This window comes from Melozone crissalis, unplaced genomic scaffold, assembly GCF_028551555.1.
Source record: "Melozone crissalis strain CALT ecotype California unplaced genomic scaffold, PUWL_Pcris_2 ptg000247l_1, whole genome shotgun sequence".
Lineage (NCBI taxonomy): Eukaryota > Metazoa > Chordata > Aves > Passeriformes > Passerellidae > Melozone > Melozone crissalis.
In genome coordinates this window covers 98340-108916 of record NW_026536006.1, presented here as the reverse complement: position 1 = coordinate 108916, position 10577 = coordinate 98340, and positions in this window count along the sequence as shown.

The following is a 10577-nucleotide window of genomic DNA, read 5'->3' as shown; positions in this document are numbered from 1 at the left end:
GAACTGGGTTTGTTAAAAGCTCTGCAAATCACAACAGAGTCTGAACTGATCCACAGGAACGGGGTTTGTACAAGGATCTGCAGATCAGAACAGATTTTGGAGTGATCCACAAGAACTGGGTTTGCTGAAGCCTCTGCAGGTCAGAACAGAGCTCTGTGAGAAGGATTTTGGGACAATCCTTGAGAACTGGGTTTGTTCAAGGATCTGCAGATCAAAACAGTCTGGAGTGATGCACAAGAACCGGGTTTGTTGAAGGCTCTCAGACCAGAACAGAGCTCTGTGAGAAGGATTTTGGGGCAATCCACAAGAACTGGGTTTGTTGAAGGCTCTGCAGATCAGAACAGAGCTCTGTGTTCAGCCCAGGAGCCGTGGAAATGCCACAGCCCTGAGACAGAAATGAGGAACTGCCTTTGGGAAGCTTTTTCTGAGGCTGGAGAGGGGTGAGTGCTGCACTCAGCCCGGCCAAATGGTGACAAATGGCCCTGGAAGTGACTCCTGCATTAGGCACCGCGCTATTGTTAAGCACATGTTTGGATCAGCAAATTCCCCCTGAGCTCAGGAGCTAAAGGACAACGTGAATCCTTTTCAGCTGCAATTTCCATGCTGCCCATTAAACCCTGCTGCTGCTGTTGTAGGAACTGGCATTGTCCACAGAACGGAAAAAAAAAAAAAAATCAGAATTTGCATTATGGAACAGCGATGTCTATTTTGATTAAGAACAACACTCTCCCCTGCTATCCTGTTTCATGAATATTTAAGTTAATTAAGCCCAGCAAAGATTTCATTTCAGCTTAATGACTTCTAAATGTGACTTCTTATGTCTGTGGAAATGAGTGAGATACGACAGGCACAGCTCTTAATACACTGAATTATGGAATTGAGGCATTTCCAAGGATATGGGGCGGCAGGGTTTTGTCCTTAGGAAATCCCTGAGCCTGTGGTGGGAGCTGGGCTGGAGGCCAAAGGGGCTCCCACAACTGGAAAAGGGAGAAAAAAATACAAGAAAAATCTTGTGGGGCTGTGACAGAAGAGTGGGACAAACTTTGAGTGATTTTGGGGCCGAGTTGGTTTTGGGGCACTAAACCTCACCACAGGAAACCTGGACAGAGAAAACATCAGAGATTCTCTCAAATTTCCTTACATTTCACTGATTTGGAGCAGAGGGGTTGCAGGGGGTGATTCTGGTTTGTAGCAAATACCAAATTTGCTTTTTTTTTGTAATTAAACACCCAGCCCAACTTCCCGAACTGGCAGTTTTGGGATGAGTGGATTGGAAGTTGGAATTCTGCATCAGAACTGGAGAAATGGTTGCAAATGCTTGGAAAATGAGTCTCTTTAAGCTTTGGGTGTTATAAAAAAAAAAAAAAAAAAAAAAAAAAGCACCTGGACAGAATTATTGGCTGCTTTGGAAAATGCGACTCCCATTTTCTCAGGCATCGCTGAACCTCGGTGCCACGTAATTCAGAGCAGCTGATATTACTGGTAATGGTGGTTAAATACAGAGTTTATCCTAATGCTCATGCTGCCATCAAAAGAACCATCTCTGAAATCATCCCTCTCAGGAGTAATTCCCAAATCCCATTAGTGGCTGGGCAACCTTTGTGCTCAATCCTGAAAATGAGAGGATTATCTGCCCCAAAAAGGTCACATGAAGGCAAAAAAATGAGGTTTTTGGCTGGAGGAGAAGGAATTCAGAGCAGTTCCAGGCTTTTCAGCCACTCCTGACAAGTTCCTGCCCTGTTCTTCCTAGGAAAAACCTGAATAACCCCTGTGGAAAATGTTCCTCATTTCCTTCCTTCCTTGGCTGATTTGGAGTGAAAAGCTCCAAGATTTTGTATTTAAAAAGATGAGTTTGAAAATAATGGCCTGAAGTGACAAAACCTTTGTTGTTCTGTGAGAAATTCACATTTCTGTGGTGGGACAGGCAGGGAAATCCTGGGAATCCCTGGAGCTTGCCCTTTCCTGAAGGATCCACCAGCAGATGGGACTCCCAACAAACTCATCCCTTGCTTGGGCACCACCCAAATCTGATGAATGAAGCAGGGAATGAATTGTTGAGCACTCCCAGGCTGTAAAAAATCAAAATATTTGAATTTTTTTCCCCCATCCTAATCCTTACAAGTGTGGGGGAAGCAGATTGAGATTCTGCCTTAAAGTGTTGTAGCAATTTTTTTTTTTTTTCCCATTCTAATCCTTACACTTGTGGGGGGAGCAGATTGAGATTCTGCCTGAAACTGATGGGTCTTGACTCCATTTAAATCCAGCTAAGAGCGTTAAATTGACATCTAAGTAGGTGAGTCAAGTGCTAAGTCTCTTTCAGAACAAGCCGTAGGTGTGTTGTGATTCCAATTTATTTCTTTATGACTCCCCTAATGGGATAAAACCTACGAGAGGGATGGAAATGCTTGGGTGATGAACCAGGAGGGGAGGGGATGTGGTTTGAAGTGGGGAAATGATGAGGATTAAATTAAAAGGATGTGCTCACCTGATGGAAGGGGCTGCACAGAAGGGAACCGAGAGCGGGGCTCAGCCTCTGAGTTAGTTCTGATTTTGATTCTCTAAGTTAGTCTTATTTTGGTTCTCTGAGTTAGTTTCGATTTTCTGAGTTCATCCTGATTTTGATTCCCTGAATTCATCTTGATTTTGATTCTCTGAGTTTACCTTGATTTTGGTTCTCTGAGTTAGTCTTGATTTTGATTCTCTCTGTCTTGATTTTGGTTCTCTGAATTCATCTTGATTTTCATTCTCTGAGTTCATCTTGATTTTGATTTTCTGAGTTTGTCTTAATTTTGATCCAGAGTTCGTCTTGATTTTGATTCTCTCCCCATTCCTGACCTTCAACAAGTAACTTTTAAGTTACTCTCAGCCTTTGAGGAGTAATTTTGAGAGCTACTCTGGACCTTTGAGAAGTAACTTTTTAGTTACTCTCCAGCTTTCAGGAGTAACTTTTAAGTTACTCTCAATCTTTCAAGAGTAATTTTGAGAGTTACTCTCAACCTTTCAGGAGTAACTTTGAGAGCTACTCTGGACCTTCAAGGAGTAACTTTGAGAGTTTCGACCTTTCATGAGTAACTTGAGAGTTACTCTCAACCTTCAAGGAGTATCTTTGGGAGTTTCCCCTGACCTTCAACAAGTAACTTTTAAGTTACTCTCAACCTTTCAGCACTAACTTTGAGTGTTACTCTTGATCTTTCGAGAGTAACTTTGAGAGTTACTCTCAACCTTCAAGGAGTAACTTTGAGAGTTACTCTTGACCTTTCAGGAGTAACTTTCACAGTTACTCTCAACCTTTGAGGAGTAACTTTGGGAGCTCCATGAATCCCGGGCTCTGCATGATTTATGGCGTAGGAGGGCTGACTCCCAGCCTTATTTGCATCCCAGCTGTGTTTTAGGTTGGCCCCTGCCCAACATCCCCTCAGCTGCTGAACATCCCTCTGCCCTTAGATGTTGAGAGAGATTCACGACTTTAATTCTTTTCTTGTGGTCTCCAGGCCAGATGGAGCTGTCACGACCACCCTTCCCAGCAGGAAGAGGAGGAGCACAGATGGTTCCCAGGCTGAACCTGTGCCACTTCCACAGGCATCAAAAATATAAAAATACAAGCCTTGTGTTGTCTGCTCCCCAAAAAGCACAATTCTGTAATGAAATGAGGGATTTGGAACCCAAATATTTGCCTCGGTGTTGTCTTTTGCCACAACAAAAGTCTGAAGGACCTTTGGGATTTATTGATGTGTGTAAAATACTTGGAGACTTGAATATTATTTTAAGAGCTGGTGGCAAAACATAACCCCCCAAACTCTTGTTCTTTAGATAAAACAAGTTTGTATTTCTGTGGGGATGGATGGATTAGGAGCCGAGCCTTGCAAAGCGTTTTCAGTATCAAAATTAGAACTTGATATTTTGCCCCTTAAAAAAAAATGAACCTTTTCAAGAGGCTGACTTTTAACCAACTGCTGCTTCTTCAAAATTCTTTACGGTCTCCAAGTCGGATGTGCGAAATCCTGTCAGGTGTGCCAATGAATAGATGAAAAACTTCCTTTATTTTTATAGTAAGGCATCTCTTTTTTGGCTTAAAAGTATGAGGCAGATGAAAAATAGAAATATTAGAAGCCTTTGTATGGAGAAGTGTCTAATGAGGCAGCTTTATCTGCAGCGATGAGGAGATCTCTCAGTGAATGGAGGTTGAAAAAGCCTTAAATATGTCGTTAGTGCTAATCTGGGGTGTTTGATCTGGCCAAGGATCTTAATCTTCAGACATTTCACAAGAGCTGAGACAGATTGATGCCTCAGTTTGTCTTGCCTTAACTTTGGCTGTTTTACTGCTGCAGTGCTGATCCCCAAGTTCAATGAACTCATTGAAGCTGTGCTGCAGAAATTCAACAGAAAATGGCTTTAAGCTCCTCCAGATTCTGGGTTAATCCTAGAGGAATGCCTTGGATTGTAACAAAACAAATGAGGGCTCCAAGAATCCTTTTCATTTCTGAAATTCAGTTTATCACAGTGGGGAACGTCGCGTCTGAGAGTTTGTATATTTGCTGTTGAGGCTTCGTTGTGTTTTTAATTGCATTTTACAAAAAATGTTTTCTGTAATGGTGGGTGGGGGGAAGGTGAGGGAATGAGATGGGGAAAGGTGAGAGGAGATGGGGAAAGGTGAGGGAAGGAAATGAGGGAAAGGTGAAGGAAGGAAATGAGGGAAAGGTGAAGGAAGGAAATGAGGGAAAGGTGAGGGAAGGACATGAGGGAAAGGTGAGGGAAGGAGATGGAGAAGGGTGAGGTGAGGGTGAAGGAGATGGGGAAAGGTGAGGGAAGGAAATGAGGGAAAGGTGAAGGAATGAGGTGGGGAAAGGTGAGAGGAGATGGAGAAAGGTGAGGGAAGGAAATGAGGGAAATGTGAGGGAAGGAAATGAGGGAAAGCTGAGGGAAGGAGATGGAGAAGGGTGAGACAAGAACATGGGGAAAAGTGAGAAAGAGATGGGGCAAGGTGAGTGAAGGAGATGGGGACAGACGAGAGAAGGAGATGGGGAAAGGGAAGTGTATGAGGTGGGGGAAAGGCGACAGAAGGAGATTTTTATCATTTTCAGTGAGATTTAGGCAGACGGCGTGACTTGTTTGCTTGCTTGACAAAAGCAGGGACTGTCAGAGCTGTATTTCATGGCTTTTTAGGCCATTGCATCACACCTGCTCCCCAAGTCTGAGGTATTTGCTCCCTCCCAGAGAAAATGCACATTCCCTGCAGCCAGGCACTGTGCAAACTCATCAGCTTTGCTGTTTAGATTGTTGCCTGCTGCCTGGAATCCTTCACAAGGAGCCCTGTACTATCAGCAGCCCTTGTTCTCTTCGTTAGCACTGTCAAAGCAGAGTGGATGGGCATAATTACCGAGGAGTTCTGGGCTGCTGAAGTGGATAATGAAAAGTGCCACTGACGCAGTCTTTGCATGCCATTAAAAAAAATTAAGGTAATGATTCAACAGGCAGAGCTTCACCTGTGCTGCTGGTAGAGCTCTTTGTTCTGTGGCACTCCCAAAATCCTGTGGTGCTGCTTTCACTCAGACACCGCTCCAGCATCCCCTTCTCACCAGCAGAAATGCCCTGTGCTCTTTATTTACAGCTGGAAAACAAAGATTCCTCTTGGCATCAAGTCTTGAAGTGCAAAGGTTGGGTTTGAAAGTTTGGTTGGGTTGTTGGGGTGCAGGGGGTTTAATGCCACACTTCTGGTGGGTATGAAGCCCTTTGGATGCCCAATTCTTGTGTGATTTGGCTCAAGTTGTGTCATAAATCACAGAATTGCTGAGGTCGGAAAAGACCTTTAAGGTCATCGGGCCAAACCAGCACCACCATTAAACCCTGTCCTCGAGTGCCACATCAGTGTTTGAGCTCTTCCAGGGATGGGGACTCACCCACACCCCTGGACAGCCTATTCCAAAGCTTTCCAACCCTTTCCATGCAGAAATTCCTGCTGGTGCCCACCCTGAGCCTGCCCTGGCCCAGCTATTATATTAAGGTATTAAGGATTGTTTATAATTCTCTTCTCTGAGCTTCTCATTGTTCTTTCCCAGAATGAAACCATCTATTTCCCTCTGCCACCCCACCAAACCCTTCCCCAGCTCCGTTCCCACCTCTGGACACGTTCCAGCCCCTCCAGCTCTTTCCCAAATCCTTAAACAATATTCTCTCCTTTATTCAGCCATCTTCTTTTAGATTTTAGTTCACTACAGGTGGACCTGATTTAATTAATACATTTCACAGGATCGGTTAATGAACAAGACATCCATTTGGTAAACAACCTTACGGTAAACATCAGGTGAGACACATTAACATGATCATGCTGCAGATATTAAGGATTGTTTATAATTCCTTCTCTGAGCTTCTCATTGTTCTTTCCCAGAATGAAACCATCTGTTTCCCTCTGCCACCCCACCAAACCCTTCCCCAGCTCCGTTCCCACCTCTGGACACGTTCCAGCCCCTCCAGCTCTTTCCCAAATCCTTAAACAATATCCTGGAGTTTACCGACTGTCACCTGCTGCTGCCCAGGGGTGTTTTAAAGCCAATCCCATTCATCTCAGGCTAAAGGGCCATTTCTCAGCCACTCCATAAAGCTCTTAACTGCCTGGCCCTGCTGCAATCCTGGGAAGATACGACACGCTGGATACCTGCTTTCAATTCTGCCTGTTAAGCCCCTTCATTTTCCCTGGGTTATTTCAGCATCAAGCTACTCCCTGCTTTATGCAGGAAAACCATTTATTTTTTAATGGAGCTCAACATTTGCAGCTCAGGCAGCAGCCAGTGGATAACTTCCACTTGTGGAACATTAAAAATCGGAAGGAGGAGGTTTTGGAAGTGATTTGGCGCGGAGTTAATGGCACCTCTTGCTGTTGACTTCTGTGGGGATGGAGGCAATAAAAAAATCACAAAGAGCAGCGAGAAGACATCAAGGATTGCCTCAGGATTGCCTTTGGATAGTGAAAAATCTTCCCTCATATTCATCAGCTTAATTTACATCAAGAACTCAGTTTATAGACTAGGTGAGAGGGTTTTTTTCCCTATGCCTTTAAAAACTCCCCAGAATTCTTCATTAAATCCTACAAGGAGGTTCAAAACACTTAAAAATGCATGATTAATTTCTCTGCTGTTCTGTAGGGCTTTCACTGAATTGTTCAGCCTTGACTGGGATGTCCTGGGAGAATTGTGACAGAATTACTCAGAAAAATTCATATTCAGGGAGATTTTCTGCTGCAGATCTTCTCGGAGAACACAGCTCTGAGAATGATGATAAGGAGGGGAAATTGTACGGGGAGAGTTGCTCTGCAAACATCTCATCCCTGCTAATGTGATTTAATGCAGCTGGTAACAGTTTATGAAGATGCATTGCAATCTAGGAAAGCCTGAAAATTAGGAAGGGTGTGGATTAATAAAGGAAAACTTGGCAGGATCCTTGTGAAAGATTCATTGATTTAATCACTCTTAGCTAAACGCTGTTGATCCACTTCCCAAACTGACAGAGTGGTGGTGTGGAAGAACCCACTGAGGATATCACAGCCAGCTGATATTTAAAAAAATACCTTATTTTGGGCACTTTGTGAAGCTTGCTTTCATTCTATTTGCCTGGGGACTCCTGGCTGGCAGGAAGGGCTGGGCCTGAGCAGGGCCCAGCACAGGAGAAGGGATGAGCGGTTGGATATAGTTTATGAAGATCCATTGCAATCTAGGATTGAAAATCCAGGATTGAAAATTGCAAACTAGGATTGCAATCTAGGATTGAAAATTAGGAGGGGTGTGGATTAATGGAAGCAAAACTTGGCAGGATCCTTGTGAAAGATCCATTGATTCAACCACTCCAGCTCAGCGCTGTCCACTTCCCATTCTGACACAGTGGTGGTGTAAAAGAACCCACTGGGGATGTCACAGCCAGCTGATATCTAATAAAATACCTCATTTTTGGCACTCTGTGAAGTCTCCCTGCCCTGCTGCTCCCTGGTGTTTGCCTGGCTGGGCCTGGGCAGGGCTCAGAGCACAGGAGAAGGGACGAGCGGGCAGGATGTGCCAGGTTCTGGCAGCCAGTATTTTGGGAACAGGATGGTTTTTCTCTCCCTCTCTAATGAGAAAGCCATACATAATGTCATGCACGATGACAAGGGGCCAAACCCACCCCTGCAGTCAGGGCTGATAAGATGAAAGGCTGCAGCAGGGAAGAGCTGTTGTACATGGAGTTCACGTCCGGAGCCAAGCGCGGCGTCTGTAAAAAGACGATGCCTCCTTCATGCAAAGCAGTTTGAGGCTCTGCCTGGGAATTTCCATATGGAAAACACCCTGGGCAGGCTTGAATTCCCCCAAGGAGAATTTGGGTTGGGATGGGGTGGCAGGAAAAATGCAGAGGGGGAAGAATTCTGCTCGCACCTCCCCTGGAGTCTGGGCCTGTCCCCATCCTCTTATCACAAAAACTGGGGTTTGATAAACACCCCCAGGCCTGCAGCAGCACTGAGGGATTTATTGGCCTCCTGCGCTGCTCTGGCTGCAAATCCTGTGTCAGAACATCTGGAGCTGACACGCCAGGCTCTGCTCAGCACAGCTGCCTCAGTCCTTATCAGGGAATTCTGCACGAGCCGCTCTCCAACTCTCGTTGTAGCAGAAGTAACTTTTATCTGCGAGTGCAGATCAGGATGCAGGGGTATTATCAGGACTAGGAAGCATCTTTAACTGCCTCTCACAGCAAAGTTTCACATAAGCCTCTTTCTCTCAGCGTGTGCAGCGAGTAAAATCCGCAAGGAAGCTGGAGGCATTTTTCCTGCAGCTTCAAGTCTCGCGCCGTGCTTGGAGCAAGGGCTTGAATTTCAGAGTGAATTTCTTGGCCACTTGAAAGGCCCAGCCCGCTCCCACTGTTCCCTTTGTGCTCAGGAGAGGAACAGAGGAGCAGAAATAGGTTAGGGAGTAAATGAGAGTGGTGGTGGTGGAGACGTGGAGCTGCCTTGATGTATTCGCGGCGGACGTTGAAAAGATGTTCCCGTGTAAAACACGGCGCGGGACGAGCTGGGAGCATGAGCTGCTCTGACATCTGCTTCAAACCATGATGTCAAAGCAGCTCCAGCGCGCCTGAAAAGCTCCTGAAGTGGAAAGTTCCTGCTAGGTTTGGTGATTTGGAACAACACTCGCAAGAAGACAGGGATGGTACAAGCCCTCAGGCTTTTTACCTGAACACGCCTGTGCTTTTCTTCTGCTGCTTATTGAATTTTGGGGTTGTTTCTTGACGGCCTCGGCATCTGCGGTAATTGGCTTCCTCGGCTCAGATCAAACGGTTTAGACAAAAGGGCTCTTAAACAGAAGATATCTGCATAAAGCAGCATGGAAAGAGCTGCCTTTAAAGAGCTTTTCTGTTCTTTTTTTGCAAAAAGTTTGTGGCAGATTGTGCACCCAGGTGAAGGAGCGGCTCAGTGTGAGCTTTGCTCTGCAAACTTCATTTATCTGGGGTTTTGTTGGAGGGTTTCTCTGCACGAGGCTTTGGAAAAGGTTATCTTGGTTTCTGTGCAGGAAATTCTGGCTTGGATTGGAACCCTGGGCCCAAAGAGAGCTTTGTGAGCAGAACCAAAATCTCCCGGATCTTTCCAAAGGGCTGGAGATCATCCTGTGGGGCTGCAGGTGCTCAGTATCTCTGCCAGCCAGGCTGCTGCCACTGGGATTTCCACCTGCAAACCCAGGTGCCAAACCTGGGGTTTTTTATTTTATTTTATTGTGGATATTTTAATTTTTTGTGAATAACCTGTCCCTTACTCTTGGCTCCTTGGCTCCATCCCCCGAATCCCGGACCTCTCCTGATAACTCGAGTTTTTCCCTTGCTCCAGGAGTGTCTTCTCCATCCAAGCGCCGTAGCTCAGAGCAATGTCACTTGAATGGCTCTTGAAATTAGCTCTGTCTGGGAGAGAATCATTTAAATTCCACTGTTCAAACTCCTGGTGATTGAGAACAAACGAAACTGCTGTGAAGGCTTCAGGAACTCGCTAATGGCTGGAAAGAAGAGGGTCAGGGTCTGGTTGGGAATCGTTTAAAACCCTTCCCTGCCCATTAGTCACTCTCTAAGTGACACCTTGATAGTTGCACGAGGGTAGTTAAACATGAATTGTTAATACCACCAGCTTTTGTAGGGAGGGCTCCTTTTTGCTCCCAAACGAAGCTGATTTATTTTTGTGCTGCTTCCCACCGGTTGTCGGGGCCGTTAAATATCCGTAATTGCCTGGAAATGGATTCACAAAATAGAGTCCTGGTAATTCAGAGATCTGCGAGCTGGGGTGTTGGTGCTGCAGCCAGCTCTCCCTTGGGAATGATGAACCTAAAATCACCCAGTGCCTCTCTTGGGTTCTTTATCTGCTCACAGTGACCCTGTGAAAAATGCATGTGTTTTAGGATTGGCTTTTTGCAAATATTAAAATGAATATTATATGTGTTGTGTTAGAAAGGGATGCTGTATTAATTCTCTTAAGTAGTGTGTTAAATATAGTTTTAGGTTATAAAAATTGTTAAAATAGAAACGATGCTATGTAGGATACTTTTTTTAAAGAAATGAGATAACAGCCACAGGACACTTGA